Genomic DNA, 6,255 nt, shown 5'->3' on the forward strand with positions numbered 1-6,255 from the left:
TGTCACTTAGTGGAAGGCATTCTCTCATTGTGACAAAATCAATGTCTTATCTCCTGCAGATCTATAAGAGCACTTTATAACTCAAAAAACACTGCTACATCACTGAGCTTTCCTATACAGTAAAAGTACGGCATGCAGGTGAATCCCAGCCACACTTTCAGCTTTCGTCTGGTGAATGGTCATCAGTGGCATATGGAAAGGCTTCTTGACGTACACCGTAGACTAGGTGCACAAACCTTAGATCTTGTGTTGTTGCTTTGGAGAGTCTTAAGATCTACTTGGCACTAGGTTGTGATTGAACCTTGGGGATTAGTGTGAAAGTTATCATCAGTGGTGCTAGGATCGAAAGAATAGTGGCCTTCAGTGGGTTTTACTTTTTAAATTCAGTTTAATGCAATAGAATAGACAGGAGAAAACTCTACTGATAAGATTCAGTCCTAGGCAAAATACCATGATTACCAACATGGTTATTGCCAAAATAGTCCATCATTGCTAATTAAGTCCAGCCCCAAGTCCTGCCGAGGAACATCCCCAAACAGAAGAGAATCACCCACTTGTAGAAGGAATTTTTTTAGAAAAAAAATCTAGTTAAAAATAGTGATTGTCTTTGCCGTCAGTAGCTGGTATATGAATTTATTATTATCTTTAAGAAAATTTGTAGAAAATTCTCTATCCACCCAATGATCACATCCAATTCAATAAGATCACAAGTAATTCTATCTTTAGAATATAACAAAAAATCAAATAATATCGATAGCAAAAGAGTAAAGGGATCCAACTCAACAATAAAGCAGTACATCCTGACTATGGTGTTGCAAAAAATACATAATGTGGAGCCAAATAAAACCAAGCATCCAAGGTGTATACTAAGGGGCTGTATGGTTAACATTAACTGTAAAGGGCAACAGAAACTCTTTGTGAATATTGCCATAACAAAATCCCATATACATAGACTATGCCACTGTAAGAAGCATATACCCTTATACATAAATGTATAGCTCACACATAGAAACATAAAGTAAATAATAGAATTACACCTGTAAGAAGACGATACCAGAAAGGCCGGAGAGGTCAGGTGTCCCCCTACCCCGACGCGGTTTTCGCCTCTAGCTTCTTCCTGGAGACGCTGCATCTATGAGATGTCAATTAGACACTCAAATTACTAACCCAGTAATAAAAAAAACACACAGAAAAAAATACTTTTTTAAAATACAGATTTACTCAGCCATCAAGTGCATCTAACAGTTGAGGGTGGATCTTTGATCCACCCGTGGCTGTAAAGAAGTTAAATGCCGCTGTCAATCACTGACAGTGCATTTAACACTCATCAACAGGAAGCGCATCATTGATCATACTCATCGGCGCGCCCATCCCGTGATCGTAGGGTGCCGATGGGTTGTCATGAAAGTCGGGGGTCGCAGAGGCTGACAATCATAGGAGATATTGTTTTCTGTTATGCATAGCAGAGCTGATGAACTGCAATGTATAGCACAAGTGATAGGGCGATTGCAGCTTTGAGTCTCCTAAAGGGACTATTGAATACAATAAAAAGTTTAAAAAAGTTTAAAAAGAATAAAACACAAAAATTCCTAATCACCACGTTTTCCCCCCATTAACCCCTTACCGACATCGGGAGTAATAGAATGCCGATGTCAGTATCCCCCACTTTGATCCGGCGGTGAGCCCACATCTTTTCCAGGACATATCAGCTGTTTTGAACAGCTAATATGTGCCCGCAATAGCCTCTGGTGGAATCGCAATCCACCCGCGGTTATTAACTAGTTAAATGCCACTGTCAAACTCTGACAGTGGCATTTAACGCGCGCTTCCAGCCATCGGACCAGAAATACATGCACTGGTGACACCCGTCACGTGATCGGGGGTCATCGGTTCATCGGCATGACAACCAGAGGTCTCCTTGAGGCCTCTATGGTTGTCAGTACTGGGTTGCTATGAGCGCCACCCAGTGTTTGGCGCTTATAGCAAGTCAGCAATTCAGCTACAAAAAGGCGATCTGATAATCGCCTCTATGTAGCTGAGCCGATGGAGTTGTGCCAGCTTCTAGTCTCCTATGGAGAAAACATACACATATTTTGTATCGCCACATTCAGAATGGTATTATTAAAAATGTCAGCTCGGTGTGCAAAAAATAAGCCCTCACCCAACCCGAGATCACAAAAAATGGAGATGTAACGGGTATCGGAAAATTGCGCAATTTTTTTGTTTAGCAAAGTTTGGAATTTTTTTCACCACTTAGGTAAAAAAGAACCTAGACATGTTTGGTTTCTATGAACTCGTAATGACCTGGAGAATCATAATGGCAGCTCAGTTTGCACTTTTTCTTTGCAATTTCACCGCACTTGGAATTTTTTTCCCATTTTCTATTACACGACATGGGAAAACAAATGGCCTTGTTCAAAAGCACAACTTGTCCCACAAAAAATAAGCCCTCATATGGCCGTATTTATGGAAAAATAAAAAAGTTATGGCTCTGGACAGGAGGGGAGTAAAAAACAAAAACACAAAACCAAAAAAGCTCCGGGGTGAAGGGGTTAAAAATAAACCTAAAAAAAAGAAAAAATGAATGGCACAAAGACAAAAATCGACTTACTGGTGGAGATGATGGACTCTGGGTCAACGACACCCAACACGGTATGTTCACAGTATATAGAGGTGCTCGCTGGGAAACACATGCGAAGTAATCCAAGAATAAGACAAAACAGCCGCACAACTCAAATCTTCCGTGGAATAAAATAACCTGTGTCCTTTATTTCATTTGCACAATGTGGACAAGGTTACAAAGGAGGGACGTTGACAGGACATGCTGGGAAACAGAAAAGGACTACGGCCGTTTCGCGTATTGCACACTTCAACGGGTCCTATGTTAACAGATGGTATGTCATTTCCTTTTATACCGCAACACCTGGTTTAATTCATTAAAAACACAATTGCGTGAATTTAAAAACATGACAAAATATCAGCAATCAAAAACGACAAACCACATAAATATTTTTCGTTGATAATGGATCTATCAAATTGCTATACAATAAAACTTACAAGAAACAGGAATAATCAAGTCTTTCATTCCTTCCTAAAGGGCCTTGTGCATTTGCCTTTATTATCTATTTACCTTCTTTCTGTAATAGAGCTTTATTGTGGTCTCCCCCACACCTAGGGAATTTTACCACTTCCAAACCTGCAAACCGCAGGGTGTTAACATAGGATCCGTTGAAGCATGCAATACGCGAAACGGCAGTAGTCCTTTTCTGTTTCCCAGCATGTCCTGTCAATGTCACTCCTTTGCAACCTTGTCCACATTGTGCAAATGAAATAAAGGACACAGGTTTTTTATTCCATGGAAGATTGGAGTTGTGTGGCTGTTTTGTCTTATTCTTGGAAAACCTATAAAAAAAACATATTTGGTAGCGCCACATTCAGAAATGTCCGATCTATCAAAATTTATAAAATAAAAATAATCTGAACAGTAAAAGATGTAGCGAGTAGTGTTGAGCATTCCGATACCGCAAGTATCGGGTATCGGCCGATACTTGCTGTATCGGAATTCCGATACCGAGTTCCGATATTTTTGTGATATCGGAAATCGGAATCGGAAGTTCCCAGTGTATGGTTCCCAGGGTCTGGAGGAGAGGAGACTCTCCTTCAGGCCCTGGGATCCATATTCATGTAAAAAATAAAGAATTAAAATAAAAAATATGGATATACTCACCCGTCCGGCAGCCCCTGCACCTTACCGATGTAACCAGCAGCCTCCGTTCCTAAGAATGAGGAGTTTAGGACCTGTGATGACGTCGCGGCTTGTGATTGGTTGCGTGAGCGGTCACATAAGCGGCTCGCGACCAATCACAACAAGCCGCGATGTCATCACAGGTCCTAAACTCCTCATTCTTTGGAACGGAGGCTGCCGGTTACATCGGTAAGTGCAGGTGCCGCCGGACGGGTGAGTATATCCATATTTTTTATTTTAATTCTTTATTTTTTACATGAATATGGATCCCAGGACCTGAAGGAGAGTTTCCTCTCCTTCAGACCCTGGGAACCATCCAGGATACCTTCCGTTACTTGTGTCCCATTGACTTGCATTGGTATCGGTATCGGCGATATCCGATACTTTTTGGATATCGGCCGATACCATCCGATACCGATACCTTTGAGTATCGGAAGGTATCGCTCAACACTAGTAGCGAGAAAAAAAAAACACGCCAGAATTACAATTTTTTGGTTGCAGCAGCATTGCAATAAAATACAATAAAAGGCTATCAAAACATTATATCTCAAAATGGTATTAGTAAAAATGTCAGCTCAGGTGCAAAAAATTAAGCCCTCACCTAGCATCAGATCCCGAAAAATGAGAGTGCTATGGGTCAATTTTTTTCACCACTTAAATTTAAAAAAAACTACATTTCTAATCTGCGTACTCGTACAGACCTGGGGAATTTTGTTGCCAGGTCATTTTTACCATACATTGAATATGTTAAGTAAAATAACAACAAAAAAATGTGGAATTTCAGCATTTTTGCAATTTTACCGCGGTTGGAATTTTATTCCTGCAAGACTAAGAAACAGGGGACACCGCTAATTAATAATTGAACTAAAGGGGTTCTGTTAAAGCATGCTGCATAGCAATAGAGAAAATAGAAGAGAAGAAGATGCATGTGAAAAAATAGGAAATGCCCAGGAAAATATATAAAATTAGATTTTTTTCTCGCTACGCCGTTTACCGATTAATTATTTTTATATATTGGCAATTCTGAACGTGGCGATACCAAATATGTGTATGTTGGATTTTTTTATTGTTTTATTTTGAATGGGGTGAATGGGCGGTGATTTGAACTTTCATATATTTTTAATTCTTTTATATATTTTTAAAAACATTTTTTTTTTACTTTTTACTTGCTTCACTAGTCTCCATGGGAGACCAGAAGCTGCAATCATCCGATCGCTCGTGCTACATAGAGTAGGGCTGCAGCCTTGCTCTATGTAGCAGAAATGCCCACTTCTTATGAGCGCCGACCACTGGGCATCACTCATAGCAATCCGGCTATGACAACCACAGGGGTCTCCTGCAGACCCCGGGTTGTCATGTCAACCCACCGGCGACCTGCCGTCATGTGACATGGGAGCCAATGGGCTGGGTTAATTATGCTCTTCCTGTGCGTGCATGTTAAATGCTCCTGTTAGAGCTTGACAGCGGCATTTAACATGTTAACAAACACAGGTGGATCGTGATTCCACCCGTGCCTGTTAGGGGCACATGACACATGATCAGATCAGCTGTCATGTGCCGGAAAAGGTGCTAGCTCTGCTACATCTTAAAGGTACATATACTTTGGGGCATTACATGCTCGTGGATTGCTAGAAAGATTATTTTCACATTTTTCCTACAGATGTAACAATATTGCAAAACATTAAAACCCATTTTTAATGCACAGTTACAGTGGTTCTTATTTCACGTATGCATATTATCTGCCCCTTGTAATATACTTACCAGCTCTGTCTTCTCCTGTTCTCTGCGATGTTCCAGTCGTCTTCTGCTGGTTATGACCTGCTGGATCGCTTCTGAGTTTGCTGGGCGAGTTGGAGGCCACTTTCAATAAACATCTATGAGAGCAACAATGAGGCCAGAACAAGGCTCAATAGACTGACATTGAGAGCTTGTGACCAATAGCTACCGGGGAGCAGAGGGGCGGTCGACCCAGGACCTGCACATTATGGGGCTCACCCGGAGCTACACTACACGTAAGTCTATTAGCGTCTACTGCGCGCCGTTTCAGTCAAGCACTGAGACAGAGCAGGGAGAGATGGTCGCCCCGCACTGCCACTCTCTGTAGGCCGCAAGTCGAATTAGACCTAAGAATGGTGGGTCCAGGGTGCAGCGACGCAATTGCAATATCTCGCCACTCACCATCCATCAGGTTGATCGAAATGTGCCGCTGTCTGCTGGATTCGCCAAGTTTAGGTGAGTATATGATACATGTTTTTATTTTAAGATTGTGTGTTTGTGTCTTATATATTGTGTCCTAAGGAGGCCTTAATAGAGTTTGGGATACTACATATGGGGGCCATAATAGACTGTGGGCTACTACTAAGTGGGACATAATAGGCTGGGGGCTACTAATAAAGAGAGCATAATTGACTGGTGGATACTACTAAGGGGGCCATAATAGACTGGGGGCTACTACTAAGTGGGACATAATAGGCTGGGGGGCGGGGCTACTAATAAAGAGAGCATAATAG

Source organism: Ranitomeya variabilis, chromosome 8 (genome assembly GCF_051348905.1).
Source record: "Ranitomeya variabilis isolate aRanVar5 chromosome 8, aRanVar5.hap1, whole genome shotgun sequence".
NCBI classification, from domain to species: Eukaryota; Metazoa; Chordata; class Amphibia; order Anura; family Dendrobatidae; genus Ranitomeya; species Ranitomeya variabilis.